The 17,654-nt window shown below is 40.1% G+C and overlaps 1 long non-coding RNA gene across 1 annotated transcript in view; it reads right to left on the bottom strand.

Moving 5' to 3' along the window:
• Positions 1 to 17,654, bottom strand: part of LOC307142142 — a 576,947-nt gene that overhangs the window by 10,242 nt on the left and 549,051 nt on the right. The gene's annotated exons all lie outside the window — the stretch shown is intronic.

Here is a 17,654-nt window from a genome sequence, read left to right on the forward strand (position 1 = left end):
TTTCCAGATGACAGGCTATTTAATATTTGTCTATATTTTGTCTTGTGACAGATATACTGTATGCCTGATTAACATTGGAATTCATGGAAGTCCATCAACAATATTACTGTCCTAGTGAACACATAATAAATAGTTATGGCTTCCACTTTCTCACTGTATCAGTGGCTTTGTGATTATTAATTGTCTGTCTGAGGCGAATCAAACGGCGGTGGGGCTGTTGTAAATGGCTTCCCATCCGTTGTTGTTAAACCACTCTTGAAATGGATGACCAAATAAAAGGAGCTCAACTCATGCAAAGCGTCAGTAATGTTGTGTAAAACCCTGTTAAATACGTCAGATGGATCTTTGGTCTGGGAAAGATGGCCGCAGTGTAATATATAGCCCGGGCCGTGATGACTCAAGGTCACATCAGCCACCTCTACATAATGCATGAACCCCCTCCTTCCTCAGTCAGTGTCCAATCACTCAGGCCCAACCTTGGGATGAAAATTTTACTAAGTAAATCAGTGAACATGCTGGCATTTCTATTAACCTCCAATGTGCAACCGACAGCAAGATGAATAATGCTAAATAATAACACGTGGCTGTAAATCAGCTTTACAGCTTGAAGGTGAGCTAAAACGGCACTGTATATACTATGTGCCGTCGGCCGTTATTTGCTGTGCTTTAAAGCTTAAGGCCTTGCTCGGGTACAGCGAATGATTGGCACTAAGCTAGTCACATCCTAAATGAAGCTGTTCTTGGTTCATATGTAAAAGAGCTGCCGTGGTGACATTTGACGCAAGCTTTCAGTTGTTGTGTTTTCACTGGTTGATAGTGTTATGAGCTTGAGTCATTTCTTCTGTGTAAATTGTTTCTATGGTTTCTGATGATAATTCGCTGGAGGCTTGCGATTGGCTCTCCTTTAAGGACCGCCCCAAACACTCAACCTCAGCTATTGTTGTGCCGTTGCGTGTTACTGTGTATCATTCAGCCTAAATTTTATATCGTTCACCGTTTTGCTTGATCTTGAGTGTCGTATCAGTCTGAGATTGGAAGTGTGGTTGTGCTGTTTATACGCTTGATTGACTACGACATGGATTCTGATTTGGATTGTGTTCGCTATTAATTTGTATATACACTCACCTAAAGGATTATTAGGAACACCATACTAATACTGTGTTTGACCCCCTTTCGCCTTCAGAACTGCCTTAATTCTACGTGGCATTGATTTAACAAGGTAGTGAAAGCATTCTTTAGAAATGTTGGCCCATATTGATTGGATAGCATCTTGCAGTTGATGGAGATTTGTGGGATGCACATCCAGGGCACGCAGCTCCCGTTCCACCACATCCCAAAGATGCTCTATTGGGTTGAGATCTGGGGCCTCATTTATAAACGTTGCGTACGCACAAAAGAAGGCGTACGCCGCTCTCTACGCAATAATTGGTATTTATAAAAAGCAAACTTGACGGGAAAATGTGCGGTCTTTCACGCAAGCTCTGACCCAGGCGTACGCACAAAAACGGGTGAAATGAGAAATGGCGACACCGTCGGCAGATGGAAGAAACACGTGAAAGTGTGTGAAACTGTAGACCGTTGTGTAAAAGAAATGGCTATGCCTCTCATAAATAACATTAAGACTTCACAAAGCAAGTCTTACAATCAACAGCCTACACGAACACCCGTTTGATCGATCTGCAGTGTAAAACAAACAAAATCAAACGAAAATTACAACATAAATGCAAATTAACACATATTTGCAAAAAGAAAAGTGAAATAAGTTCTGCAATAATATTGGCATGTTATGCATTGCAATTCATCCTCATAAATATGGTAAACAACGAAATAGCTAATGTACAAAACTGATATTCTCGTCAAGTGTCCGTCTGGCGGAGCAGATAGATGCAATTAGACAGATAGATAATTAGGGAGATATATAGATAAAAAGATAGATGTATTAATTGTCCACTGGGGAAAGTTGTTTTCATAGTAAAATTTCTTCATCAGCTACGTTCATGGTATTCATGCATGCCTTTAGTTTTATTTTTGATAAAATGACGTAGCCTATGTCTCAACCATTCAGAAAGCTGCAAGACATTACATTTGCACGGAACTATTTCCCATTTCCACGTAGATTATAACCGACATCTGTAGCTTGTCAGATTCAATTAAATGGATGGAAATAAAATGCCCATCTCAATGCGTAATGACGCACAATGGCTGATCTTGTGCTCTAGAAGATGTGGCGAATGGAAGGATTCGGAGTGAACGCATCTTCAGACAGCAAGAGGACACACTCTGGCGATGGAGCACTAGACGCTTTTTTGCCTCGACTTTGATGTCCGATCATTTCTTTTTTATTTCGGCGATAGTCCGAGGTTGTGAGGCTACAGCATTTACGGCGTCTGCAACCTTTTGCCACTCAAGTGCCTTTTTGGCATTAGTAATGCCCACACTGTGCCCTCCAAACAACACTTTTCTTCTCTTTTCAACCTCGCCAACGATAACTTCTACCTCACATTGAGTGAAGTTACGTTTTTTTTTAATTTCCTCTCTGTGTTTGCCATGATTTCGCAACCTATGAATATTAACTTGTGGGCGTTTCACGGACTATTTATGGGCAACTATGGGCGTGACATGAAGCCGCAAAAGCTGCGCTACATTTAGAATTGATTGTGATTTATTAAGGGAAAACTGCGTAGGATGTGCGTGCGCACGGTTTTATAAATCCGAATATTTCTGTGCGTACGCACGTCCTATGTTTCATCCGTACGCCAATTCTGACGCAAATCCTACGCAAAGTTTTATAAATGAGGCCCCTGGTGACTGTGGGGGCCATTTTAGTACAGTGAACTCATTGTCATGTTCAAGAAACAAATTTGAAATGATTCGAGCTTTGTGACATGGTGCATTATCCTGCTGGAATTAGCCATCAGAGGATGGGTACATGGTGGTCATAAAGGGATGGACATGGTCAGAAACAATGCTCAGGTAGGCCGTGGCATTTAAACAATGCCCAATTGGCACTAAGGGGCCTAAAGTGTGCCAAGAAAACATCCCCCACACCATTACACCACCACCACCACCAGCCTGCACAGTGGTAACAAGGCATGATGGATCCATGTTCTCATTCTGTTTACGCCAAATTCTGACTCTACCATCTGAATGTCTCAACAGAAATCGAGACTCATCAGACCAGGCAACATTTTTCCAGTCTTCAACTGTCCAATTTTGGTGAGCTCGTGCAAATTGTAGCCTCTTTTTCCTATTTGTAGTGGAGATGAGTGGTACCCGATGGGGTCTTCTGCTGTTGTAGCCCATCAGCCTCAAGGTTGTGTGTGTTGTGGCTTCACAAATGCTTTGCTGCATACCTTGGTTGTAACGAGTGGTTATTTCAGTCAAAGTTGCTCTTCTATCAGCTTGAATCAGTCGGCCCATTGTCCTCTGACCTCTAGCATCAACAAGGCATTTTCGCCCACAGGACTGCCGCATACTGGATGTTTTTCCCTTTTCACACCATTCTTTGTAAACCCTAGAAATGGTTGTGTGTGAAAATCCCAGTAACTGAGCAGACTGTGAAATGCCACGCTCAAAATTGCTTAAATCAACTTTCTTTCCCATTCTGACATTCAGTTTGGAGTTCAGGAGATTGTCTTGACCAGGACCACAAAATGCATTGAAGCAACTGCCATGTGATTGGTTGATTAGATAGTTGCATTAATGAGAAATTGAACAGGTGTTTCTAATAATCCTTTAGGTGAGTGTATATCTTTTGTAAGTATTATTTTATATAGTTTTGTCAACTTAAGGGATGTAGCGGGCGAGACGCTGTCTTTCATGCTGTTTTTGATTTAGGGAGGTAAGGAAGTTGACTTTTATTTTATTTTCTTTGCTTTCAGGTCGTTCACAAAAGTTTGTTTTGTTTGTTATTTTTGCCTTGTCCACCCCTGAAGTTAACTTTTACCCCGCCATTGACAGAATTTTTCACTGTTATATGGTGTGGCTGCTATTATGCATCTTCTGAACGAGTAGAGAATCTCCAGATTAAAACAGACAAAAAAGGAGAAGAAACAAGCGATAAAAGCATTGTTTATGCACATTATAGTCTTCTTTAAGAGATTTTCTCAGCTTTTTGTTCAAGATGTTGCTTTTTGAATGTGTGTGGGCTGTTGAATGTGTGTGTAATGTTCATGAAATTATCTACTACAAACTTACCCACATTCAAGTGTTGTTAAAAAAAAATCTATGAAGCTAGAATAAAACGGGGAGCAGAGGCTCTGTTCTTTCATTTGATTCATACTACGGGGCTGTTGAATGCTTGAATCTGATTGGTTTACGAACGCAATTATTTTCAGGGAAAAGTAGTAAAAGGCAGGTCTTTCACATTACAGTTCCAGATCACTTCACCAAATGATTTCAGTTATTTCAAAGGTCCTTATAGCCTACAACAGCAAAAGAACCAAAACCCACAACGACACTGACCAATCAAAGAAATATAGTAAACAATAGGATACAAAGGACAAACTATTTCCAAGTTTTTGCCACAAAATTAAGTTTTATTATGTATGGAAAACACATACTCTCTTTCTCATGACGTCTCTCTCACGCAAATGCACACACATACAGTACGGACACACTTGCACAGAAACGTGTTGTCAGCGCTGCTCTGACGATTTTATCAGTGAAATAGTTTAGCAACTTAAAAGCTACATAACATTTCTCACTAACGGTGCTGTTCTTGAAGCAGATGAACTTACATTACAGACGCAGCTGCTGAACACTGTTAAGAGAGACGCAGACTCTCTCTCTCCGTCTCTCTCTCTCTAATAACTGCATTAGTCTGTTATCAGTGGCTGAAGCCTCCGTTACTAGCTCTAAAATGACGTTTTGGAGATGTGTAAGAAATTAGTCCTACACACAAGAGTGTTTTAAGGACAAACACCTGACTAATGTCTTTAAATACATAATCTGAACAATGTTTTGACTCTGTTCTGTTGAATTATTGAAAGATAGTGCACACCCGAGGTGTAACCGCCACCTCAGGTGTGCATTATTTTTCGAATAATTCAACAGCCCGTCATCAATTATTCCTTACATATTGCATGTTCAAAGTATTCTGGGGGGTATGATTATTTTGTGAAAATGATCAAAAATGCTGGCAGTGGCTGGAAACTTAAAATAATAATAATTTTAAAAAAAAGTTAAAACCCCGTTAAAAAAATAAAACTCTTTTCTCTATTATTTATCTCATGGTATTGAGACTCTGTTACGGCTGACCCCTAGAGGTAACAATAGCTAAAGGTTTGATTTACCAGTTGATAATACCGGTTTCATATCATTTGTGTTTTCAATGATGGACCAAATCTATATTGTACTTCAACCTTTGTCTTAATTCCTCAGGCCTATTGGTTTACCCTTTGTTGAAGCCTCACTTTTTTACGCCCAAAGCTGTTATTTTATATGCTTGACTTGAAAATCAAAGCGTCCATAAGACGGTGGTGGAAATATTGGCATTTTCTTACATTTTCATAGCAGGACTAGGAGGGAAGATTACTCAAAACCAGTGAGCGTGTAAGATTTGCCCTATCCACCAGATTTTCACACAGTCTAGATTTTGTGTGTGTGTGTGTGTAATGTTCATGAAATTATCTACTCTAAAAAATGTCATTAACATTGTGGATTATATTATATGAAAGGAAAAATCTGTTGAGAGTGAAACATACTTATTATTTGTCGTTTGGTACTGGCATGCATATTGGCACATTGCCAGCTGGTGAATGACACACTGGTAAAGCATAATCTTGGAGAAATTAGAGGGTAACGTTGACTTTAATACATTTCCCAAAATATTATTTTATACAATATATTTGTGTTTTCTTATGTTCCACAAAAAGGAAAAAAAGAACAAGAGCAAGTACAATCTTTTTTGGGGGCAGCTAATAGTGTAGAAAAAAATTAAGATGGGAGGCATTTTCACTTGTAAAGACATATGGACATCGAGACAGCTCAAAGTCACCCATCTGTCAACACTGTAAAGGTGAACTGCCTTTAATTTTATGGTTGAGTAATTTTGATTTTCACAATACAGACTTTCACTTATTTTTCTTTACTCATGTTTAACTACTTATGACATGATATTTCCTCTCATTTATCTTCATGCATGCACTGACAATTAATATTGTTGTAAATATCACACGTTACAGAGTGAAGCTGCAGACAGAAATCAAGATAATGGATTTCTATCCATGCTGAAGTGTGTGTGTGTTTGTGTTTTCTCAATAACATATTATTAATGACACGGCACTGGTAGGGAGCGAATTGGAAGCACACACATTTTCTCTTCAGATTGTGTTTTGTGTTCAGGAAAGCTTGCTCTACAAGACAATTACATTACTCCCTGTGGATTTGTTTTCTCTCTGCTGTTTCACATGTAGACAGGCAGACTAATGCATGTGGAGAAAGAGCTTGATTGACCATTGCCAACAAACATTTGTTGAGAGGAGAGGTGATTTTTGATGTCATGTTAAATTAGTCATGATTTTCCTCCCAGTCTTCATGCTGAGAGAAATCTTGTAATATTAGCAAATGATAGGCCAGGCATGTATAAATAACGGCTTGCCTTTATTTATACCCATCATCATCATTAATTTGTTTTGAGCATAATAACTTCTGAGTGTAATTTCATGTGAACACTCTCAAGCGTGTAAATGTTTGGCCATGACCAGTAACATGTTTTTTTATTAGTTCCATTGACAGGTAAATCCCAAATAATGCCATTTTCATCTCAAATTGATTCAATGTTTAAACATGAACATATCGACAACAAAGGAATCTTTTTTTTTTTTGTCTAGTCTTCCCATATTTAATTGTCATATTTATATATTTCTATGGAGCCCCTACAGGAACATGGTGAAGGAAAAAAATATGAGATGGAGGATTTTGTTAGTGAATGCAAAGGTGGTGTTAGTGAACGCAAAGGTGTTGTTGGTGAACGCAAAGGTTTTGTTAGTGAACGCAAAGGTGTTGTTGGTGAACGCAAAGGTGTTGTTGGTGAACGCAAAGGTGGTGTTAGTGAACGCAAAGGTGTTGTTGGTGAACGCAAAGGTTTTGTTAGTGAACGCAAAGGTGTTGTTGGTGAACGCAAAGGTGTTGTTGGTGAACGCAAAGGTGTTGTTGGTGAACGCAAAGGTGTTGTTGGTGAACGCAAAGGTGTTGTTGGTGAACGCAAAGGTGTTGTTGGTGAACGCAAAGGTGTTGTTGGTGAACGAAAAGGTTTTGTTAGTGAACGCAAAGGTGTTGTTGGTGAACGCAAAGGTGTTGTTGGTGAACGCAAAGGTGTTGTTGGTGAACGAAAAGGTTTTGTTAGTGAACGCAAAGGTTTTATTGGTGAACGCAAAAGTTTTGTTAGTGAACGCAAAGGTTTTGTTGGTGAACGCAAAGGCTTTGTTAGTGAACGCAAAGGTTTTATTGGGGAACGCAAAAGTTTTGTTAGTGAACACAAAGGTTTTGTTGGTGAACGCAAAGGTGTTGTTGGTGAACGCAAAGGTGTTGTTGGTGAACGCAAAGGTGTTGTTGGTGAACGAAAAGGTTTTGTTAGTGAACGCAAAGGTTTTATTGGTGAACGCAAAAGTTTTGTTAGTGAACGCAAAGGTTTTGTTGGTGAACGCAAAGGCTTTGTTAGTGAACGCAAAGGTTTTATTGGGGAACGCAAAAGTTTTGTTAGTGAACACAAAGGTTTTGTTGGTGAACGCAAAGGTGTTGTTAGTGAACGCAAAGGTGTTGTTAGTGAACGCAAAGGTGTTGTTGGTGAACGCAAAGGTTTTGTTAGTGAACGCAAAGGTGTTGTTGGTGAACGCAAAGGTGTTGTTGGTGAACGCAAAGGTGTTGTTGGTGAACGCAAAGGTGTTGTTGGTGAACTAAAAGGTTTTGTTAGTGAACGCAAAGGTGGTGTTAGTGAACGCAAAGGTGTTGTTGGTGAACGCAAAGGTTTTGTTAGTGAACGCAAAGGTGTTGTTGGTGAACGCAAAGGTGTTGTTGGTGAACGCAAAGGTGTTGTTGGTGAACGAAAAGGTTTTGTTAGTGAACGCAAAGGTGTTGTTGGTGAACGCAAAGGTGTTGTTGGTGAACGCAAAGGTGTTGTTGGTGAACGAAAAGGTTTTGTTAGTGAACGCAAAGGTTTTATTGGTGAACGCAAAAGTTTTGTTAGTGAACGCAAAGGTTTTGTTGGTGAACGCAAAGGCTTTGTTAGTGAACGCAAAGGTTTTATTGGGGAACGCAAAAGTTTTGTTAGTGAACACAAAGGTTTTGTTGGTGAACGCAAAGGTGTTGTTGGTGAACGCAAAGGTGTTGTTGGTGAACGCAAAGGTGTTGTTGGTGAACGAAAAGGTTTTGTTAGTGAACGCAAAGGTTTTATTGGTGAACGCAAAAGTTTTGTTAGTGAACGCAAAGGTTTTGTTGGTGAACGCAAAGGCTTTGTTAGTGAACGCAAAGGTTTTATTGGGGAACGCAAAAGTTTTGTTAGTGAACACAAAGGTTTTGTTGGTGAACGCAAAGGTGTTGTTAGTGAACGCAAAGGTGTTGTTAGTGAACGCAAAGGTGTTGTTGGTGAACGCAAAGGTTTTGTTAGTGAACGCAAAGGTGTTGTTGGTGAACGCAAAGGTGTTGTTGGTGAACGCAAAGGTGTTGTTGGTGAACGCAAAGGTGTTGTTGGTGAACGAAAAGGTTTTGTTAGTGAACGCAAAGGTGGTGTTAGTGAACGCAAAGGTGTTGTTGGTGAACGCAAAGGTTTTGTTAGTGAACGCAAAGGTGTTGTTGGTGAACGCAAAGGTGTTGTTGGTGAACGCAAAGGTGTTGTTGGTGAACGCAAAGGTGTTGTTGGTGAACGAAAAGGTTTTGTTAGTGAACGCAAAGGTGTTGTTGGTGAACGCAAAGGTGTTGTTGGTGAACGCAAAGGTGTTGTTGGTGAACGAAAAGGTTTTGTTAGTGAACGCAAAGGTTTTATTGGTGAACGCAAAAGTTTTGTTAGTGAACGCAAAGGTTTTGTTGGTGAACGCAAAGGCTTTGTTAGTGAACGCAAAGGTTTTATTGGGGAACGCAAAAGTTTTGTTAGTGAACACAAAGGTTTTGTTGGTGAACGCAAAGGTGTTGTTAGTGAACGCAAAGGTGTTGTTAGTGAACGCAAAGGTGTAGTGAACGCAAAGGTGTTGTTAGTGAACGCAAAGGTGTTGTTAGTGAACGCAAAGGTTTTGTTGGTGAACGCAAAGGCTTTGTTAGTGAACGCAAAGGTTTTGTTAGTGAACGCAAAGGTTTTATTGGTGAATGCAAAAGTTTTGTTAGTGAACGCAAAGGTTTTGTTAGTGAACGCAAAGGTTTTATTGGTGAACGCAAAAGTTTTGTTAGTGAACGCAAAGGTTTTGTTGGTGAACGCAAAGGCTTTGTTAGTGAACGCAAAGGTTTTATTGGTGAACGCAAAAGTTTTGTTAGTGAACACAAAGGTTTTGTTGGTGAACGCAAAGGTGTTGTTGGTGAACGCAAAGGTGTTGTTGGTGAACGCAAAGGTTGTGTTGGTGAATGCAAAGGTGTTGTTGGTGAACGCAAAGGTGTTGTTAGTGAACGCAAAGGTGTTGTTGGTGAACGCAAAGGTGTTGTTATTGAACGCAAAGGTTTTGTCGGTGAACGCAAAGGTTTTGTTTGTGAACACAAAGGTTTTGTTTGTGAATGCTAAGGTTTTGTTAGTGAAAGCAAAGGTTTTGTTAGTGAACGCAAAGGTGTTGTTAGTGAACTCAAAGGTGTTGTTGGTGAACGCAAAGGTGTTGTTATTGAACGCAAAGGTTTTGTCGGTGAACGCAAAGGTTTTGTTTGTGAACACAAAGGTTTTGTTTGTGAATGCTAAGGTTTTGTTAGTGAAAGCAAAGGTTTTGTTGGTGAACGCAAAGGCTTTGTTAGTGAACGCAAAGGTTTTATTGGGGAACGCAAAAGTTTTGTTAGTGAACACAAAGGTTTTGTTGGTGAACGCAAAGGTGTTGTTAGTGAACGCAAAGGTGTTGTTAGTGAACGCAAAGGTGTAGTGAACGCAAAGGTGTTGTTAGTGAACGCAAAGGTGTTGTTAGTGAACGCAAAGGTTTTGTTGGTGAACGCAAAGGCTTTGTTAGTGAACGCAAAGGTTTTGTTAGTGAACGCAAAGGTTTTATTGGTGAATGCAAAAGTTTTGTTAGTGAACGCAAAGGTTTTGTTAGTGAACGCAAAGGTTTTATTGGTGAACGCAAAAGTTTTGTTAGTGAACGCAAAGGTTTTGTTGGTGAACGCAAAGGCTTTGTTAGTGAACGCAAAGGTTTTATTGGTGAACGCAAAAGTTTTGTTAGTGAACACAAAGGTTTTGTTGGTGAACGCAAAGGTGTTGTTGGTGAACGCAAAGGTGTTGTTGGTGAACGCAAAGGTTGTGTTGGTGAATGCAAAGGTGTTGTTGGTGAACGCAAAGGTGTTGTTAGTGAACGCAAAGGTGTTGTTGGTGAACGCAAAGGTGTTGTTATTGAACGCAAAGGTTTTGTCGGTGAACGCAAAGGTTTTGTTTGTGAACACAAAGGTTTTGTTTGTGAATGCTAAGGTTTTGTTAGTGAAAGCAAAGGTTTTGTTGGTGAACACAAAGGTTTTGTTAGTGAACGCAAAGGTGTTGTTAGTGAACTCAAAGGTTTTGTTAGTGAACGCAAAGGTTTTGTTGTTGAACGCAAAGGTTTTGTTGGTGAACGCAAAGGTTTTGTTGGTGAACGCAAAGGTTTTGTTTGTGAACGCAAAGGTTTTGTTAGTGAAAGCAAAGGTTTTGTTGGTGAACACAAAGGTTTGTTAGTGAACGCAAAGGTTTTGTTGGTGAAAAAATGTATGCTTATTCATTATAAAATAATGTCCAAAATACTGTTTAAAATGAAATAATTTTGGAAAGTTGATGTGTTATACTTGTGTAAACGGCCCATATTTAAGAACAGACTGGTAAAATATACCATTTCAGCTGAAAGTGTGTGCCTGAAGTGAAATCGAGACTTCTTTTTCAAGAATCCGGGAGATCATTGACTTTTGTGTGCATGCTCAATCTTAGTCTTCTTGTCTGATAAAAAGTAAATCAAGATTAGTGAGTTTAAGTGTGCTCTATTAACACTTAGCAATTAGGCAGCTCCCAAGCGAGAGCGCTTAATGCCGTGTGATTTCAGCTATCTGATCGCACACATTTGCACAGACCACCAGTCGACTTCACCGGCTCAGCATTGCAGTAACCAGCAGGGCACAGGGGGATGAATCCCAGCTGACAAAATGGATAAGTCAATTGGATGAGGCTTACACAAATCTCACCACAGGGCCAGGGAGTGACGCGCTAAAACAAATTAAAAGAGCGAACCGAGAGCATATTTTATGCTAGCGATTTATGATGTAGATGATCCTCCCCTCTCTCCTGTTCCCTTAATGATAAATCATCATCATCTTCCAGAAGAATGGATGGAGAAGGAAATCAAAATGTCACTAAGAGAAAGCAAAAATGGCAAATGCGCCGTGCTTTTGTTGTTCCTCTTAAATTCTGTTAATCGCCTCAGGTAAAGATTAACTGCTGCTGCCAATTTAATTCAGCTTCAAATAATGCAACAAGGTCACTGTTTTCCTTTCGCTCTTCTCTCTCGTCTCTCTCTCTCTCTCTCTCTCTAGTGCAGGATTGAGTTGTCATGTAGCTCTAATAGGCAGCACAGGGAATCATTAGTCCGGCTCAGCTCTCTGACTGATGGGCATTTCACTCCAATCATCTGGCCGTGCTCAGACGGCGCGGCACTATTGACACGGTGTCAGAGCTGAGAGAGGATGGCTTAATCAGCCGGGACACTCTCAGCATTGATTTGACAAGCTGCCGTAATGACCTTCTTGTTTTTGTAAAGGATCACTGTTTATCTGAGCTGGCACTGATGCACTGAGCATGCTGCATCGTCATGGAAACTATTATCACGGCCAAGCCAGGGCCTTGGAGGGCTCCTAAAGATGATGTCGAATGTGACTCGAGGGGGGGTCGCTGTGGACGGGGGTCTGTTGCCACGGTGATAGCTACTCCTCCTCTGACTGCTGTCTGTCAGAGACACGCAAAGGACTCTTGGAGAGATGGCGTTTCAAGTCAATATCGGATCCGAGGGGTGACTTTGACTTGAATAATAGCGGGATTCTCGCTTGGAAAAAAAAAAATTGTCGTGTTGAAAACAAACCCCATCAAGTGTACAACACATTGATTGTTAAGTGTTCAATATTAGAAATTTCTCACTTTCATTTACTCCACTGACAATCCACCCAGAAAATTGTTTTTGATTTTAGCACCTATTGATTTGCTAAATGGCCCATAATGGCCACTCGAATGTATTCATGTGGGAAAATACCCACCTTCAGCCCTGATGAGACGAAACTCTGACCACCTCTCTGCATTTCAATAATGTCATGTGCGTTATGCTTTAATTCATAATAAGCAGCCTTACGGCGGCACCCGGGATGTTCTTATGAGTATATTTGCAGAAGGATTCGGGGATGAGGACACTGTCAGGTGGATGAGTGTAATCAGCCCGTCCGCCCTCCACCTCTCCGCCTCCTTCCCAATCTCCCCCCACAGCCCATGTGTCAGACAGTAAATATTACTGGCGTACTGACAGGCCTGGAGCCGTGACTCACCGTGTAAAATCGTTAATAAGCAGCATGATGGGGCCACTACATCCCAAGGTGAGATTGTAGGGGGCTGTTTTCATCCACAATTATCCAAAGGACAGCATGAAGTGTCCATGGCGGGATGATTTGTGGGCTGAAAACAAGAGTGCTTTGTCTCGGCAAAGAGATGAGGGCTTGGGAGCAGGCAATGGAGATGGAGAGAGGTCAAACGGATGGGAGTGAGCCTTACTGTTGGTTTGTAATGCTAAAAAAAAGTACAGCTGTTAATGCAGTGTGCTAGTTTACAACAAAAAAAAAAACCCAGGTCAGACATTTTGGACCCGCATTTTAAGAGCAGCATAACACTAAGCATAGACTGAGGGGTGAACCAACTCTAGGGTAAGGCTAGATGCGATTCCTCCTTAAAAACACATTTAAATAGAATGTAGTTACGTGTCGCTTATCAACAACCTACACATCCCAGCATAAACGCTCTTGTTATTAAAGTGGTTATGTTTACAGCCAGTTCGAATAATAAACAGCCTAACCATTTCCTTACCTAATGCAGCAAAACACAAGTTTTCTCTTCAAGTCTGCATAAAAGCGCTCCCTTTATAATCACTAATCTATCACTCTCGCAAAGTTCTTCTAATCGATTAGGCTGACTGTACAATCAATATCTTATTTAGCCTACAAAAGTTAAATTATAACGCAAGGATTTGAGTGTGCAGATCTCCGCACTAGACAAAAACTCTGGGGATTCTAACTTTTTAAATTCTTTCTAAACGTTTTAAATTCTAACTTAAATCATCAGATGTGTTTGTGATTGGCTTCATTGCTCAACGCTGCAAAAAATACGTTGTAAATAGAAAGTCCTGTTTATATTAGCTTCTACCCTCTCAATCACCAAATCTGTTTATGTTCATCAGTTTATGATGAGAGTATTCGTGAGAGTGCAGAATTCAGAGTTCAGCTGGCGCACTGAACAAAACTCTGGAGTTTCAGCGATTACTAATCTTAACGCCTGTGATTGGCCATTGCATTGATAAGCTCAACAGGGTCATGCGTGGTTATAGTGCGTAAAAAGAGTGATGCAACGAGCAGATCAAAATGAAAAAGCCACAATCGACACTTCATGTAATTTTTCGTTTTCACTTTATTACTAGATTTAGTTTAATGTGCAGGTGCATTTTTGACAACACTCGCTCTGCTTATGACACTAAGTGTATTTGTACCAAAGTGGGAGCTGATTGTTTTATTGCCATTTATGAATATATTTGAGATATTTTACAAACTGTGAAGTAGTAGAAGCAGTGTAAATGTTTTTGTTGTGATATGTGGCTTGTTTCTGTTTTATTGCCAGAGACTGGGAGAATAGGTCTTGCATGGTTTTGTTCAGTAAACATACTGCCAAGTTAAATGGCTGATCAATCAATTTCACTCGAATCGATCTGAATCAGTTCAGCTTGCGTGCACACACAGGGAGCCACTTTATTGTAAATCAATCATTTTGAAAACATCTCACAAAGGGGCCAGTCCTTACTAACAAGCCATAAATTTAAACCTACAGGGTGCCACCCTTATCAGCCTACAAATCAGGAGCGCAGCCAACATCTGTTCTACTTCCTCCTCTTTATTTCGGTGGGTCGAGCTCAAATCTTTAGTTTTGAAAGGAACAAGGCACGGAAGATCAGACTAATAACTTGCTGTAGAAAAAGCTTGTTTTTTGAGACTGAACCCAAAGAGTGCTGTGTTGGGCGCACAGTGAATGTGTTTTGTAATTCTAAAAGCATGTCTTTGTAGACATAACATGACTTGGAATTGAAATCCTCACATTCTTATGTAGGCAGTAATTCAACAGCGAGATGGGTTATCCGTCATTCTAAGCGTCTTTTTAAATGTTAGCAGATGTTTGGGAAAAGGGGTGTTCCCTGCATCCAATACACGGTTTCTTTTTTTGGACCGTAACAATGTCCAATTTTGTCAATGTGTGTTGTTTCCGCTCAAATGTCGAGTGAAAATCATGACGCAATATAACAGTCACCTGTAGAACACAAATACATCCATTTTAATTGAGAAAATACAAAAAGAAACCATGTACAATTTATGTACAAACTTTTTGTACAAGACAGTATGTTTATCAGCAGGTTATATTTGACAGAGTCAGGTAGATCAGCTTCAGCACCATCAATTTCTCCACGTCTGGTAGTCAAATCAGTCATATTCTGCTATGAGCAACTCCTTTATCCTGTAATGAATATGCCAATAATTACATGTATATATGGATGTTTTGATTATTTATTGAAGTGGAAGAAAAGACAGCAACAAAACAGTAATCCATATGCAAGTTCAGCATGTTAAGACTTAATTCCCCTCCAAGTATTTATTCTGTTACAGTGTATTTTCTTTATACAGTTTCTAAAACTTAAATCTGTCATTTACAGTAGAATAAAATAGCCAAAATATGACAGTTGTGTATTACATAGCACATCAGTAAGGTTGCTTTATATGTTACTTTAATTAAAACACTCTTGAATACAATGACAGGTGATCGAACTAAACATCATAGTCAGTTCTACCCAGCATCTATCAGCCATTGGTGTACCTCTTTGTTTTTGTGTTTTTTTTTATGTTTTTGTACTTTTTCACTATCCATAACCAAGGTGCTAGGATTTTAGCAGCTTGCATAGGCACATGTGTCACATGCCTGTTTGAATGCCACTTTTCGCTCTAGTGGGTCTTACGGCGTTCCTCCTTTGGTCTTCCTGCACTGCCTGGCACTGTCCTGGCATGGAGGCAAGGATGGCTTGGATGTTCTCCATGCCAGTATTAGATGCCACAATATTCATCCACTGGTACCAACCAATGACTGACTGATGCTGGTAGACAAGATACATTTCATGGCACTGTAGAAACTCTGATATGTGTACACTGTAGTATCTTCACAAGATGTACAAATAAATTGCATGATACTAAAACATTGCACATTTGTTGCAGTGGAGAAGAAAATATCAGTATCACCTCATACCGCCATTAGGGCTACGAAAGGTAACACGAGAAAATGTAAGCCAGCTTTATTTTGTAGTTTTGTCATCAGGATAGCTACCTGAGTGTGTGAAAGAAAGGAAAAGCTCTGTAAACAAACAACCGGTTTTGACGTTTTCAAACTGCGTGTGATTGTAATGGATTGTAATGCTGATGACAAAATGGAATGTAAAAACCTGATGGTTAATAATTCTGCTTCCCTCGACGTGCATCTACACTCTTCTCATCAAATGAAACCTGCTGTCTTTGTAATGTAGTTTCATTAGAGGAAAAGGACCTTACATAGAATATCAAATAAATTGGACATTTAACGCCAATGGATTTCTTTTTTTCAGGCTAGCGAGTATGTCGACAATCCAATTATACATACAGTTTACTCACATTAGTATTATTTTTTATTCATTTATTAAGAAATCTACTTGCTACAAAGTGTAACACCAATGTAACCACAATTCAGAAAATCACTTCAGGACAAAGCCTAATTGTCCAATAGACAAACAATAAAGCTGAGATCCTTTTACTGGAGAAAATAAACGTGGACTAGAACGGGCAGAATTTATACACCAGATTGATATCTTTTGCTCAATGGATGGACATGTGCTAATGTCTCTTCTTGCATCTACAATCATATGGCTATTAGCTCGCTGTTGATCTGATCGAATTATGTTTGCACGAGTACTTCAGCATGCTCTTCTCTTTACCCAGACCTAATTTAGGTCAAACATCGCTAATATTACTACAACTCTACCCTCATTCCAGAAAGAGCAGAGCCCCGCCTCATGCACATCGCTCATGAGTTCAACATCACTTTACCTGGAATTACAGAAAAGTGTCATTCAATATTGGGTTTCATCTCTGTTAGCTTATGAAAATGAAAGCATATGTGCTGTTTTAGTAGTAGAGCTCCAAGTCCTTCAAAGCAGCCCGTGTGAGTATCAAAGAGCACTCCGGGTGGAAAGCTGAAATTGTACCGTTTTGACTCGGGTTCACAGATCTCTGACGTGTCCCGCTTGATGTTGTGTGATATGTTGTGTTGTCAGGGGTAAAACTGAACCGCTGTGCACTGTAGCTATTAAGATATATTTAAGATACATTTAGAAATAAAGTTCTCTGATATGTATAAAAATAAGTACAAAATGATTACGCTCATGGATAAAAAATAAGTATGTACTTATGTATAAATCTGACAGAGCACTTGAAGCAAAGTTCAAAGGTCTGTGAAGCATATGTATCCGTATACGTTGCACTTTAAAGGTACAACGTAGTCGTGTAGCCTTGATAGAAGTGAGTGACGTTCAGATTCATTCAGTCCACAGCAAGACTCATCCACAAGGTACAACTTTGGCTGATAATTGAACATCATGATTGAGCTTGTGCATTCGCTCTAGAGTTTAAGGCATCACAGTTGGTCACAGGGAACATCCAAGCACTTTTCGGCCCCTGTGCCAACTCTGTGTCAGGCAGTGGCTACACCCAAAGGAGGAACCAACGATGCCCACTTTTCGCAATATGTGGCATTTTCAATTTCGGCATAAAAAGCTCAATCATTGTTGAATTATCAGCAGGTGACAGTAGTGTTTCATTCAGTCGTATTAATAGCAGAGCCGCAGACACAAACAAACATGTTATAAGCCTCGATTCCCAAATCAACAGTCATGTATGATGGAAAGACATCAACAGAAGTAGTGCATATCCTCAATGTATTGCCAATTCCGAAGAGCTACGTTGGGGACGACCATTTGCATTAGGTACAGCAAACATTTCCATGTGTATACGTGCCTGTCTGTAGGGATGGAAATGGGCATCCTTTCCTGAGCCAAACGTTCAGGCAGCCTTCGGCGCGCACACACCATGCATGAATACAGTCACGCAAACACTCGTTTCCCTGAACAAAGCCATTCGTTTAACAGCCTCAGCCTGTGACTTCAGCCCCAAACTCAGAGGAGAACCGAGGGTAAGCTTTGACTCTT

Source organism: Gobio gobio (assembly GCF_949357685.1).
Source record: "Gobio gobio genome assembly, chromosome: 18".
NCBI lineage: Eukaryota > Metazoa > Chordata > Actinopteri > Cypriniformes > Gobionidae > Gobio > Gobio gobio.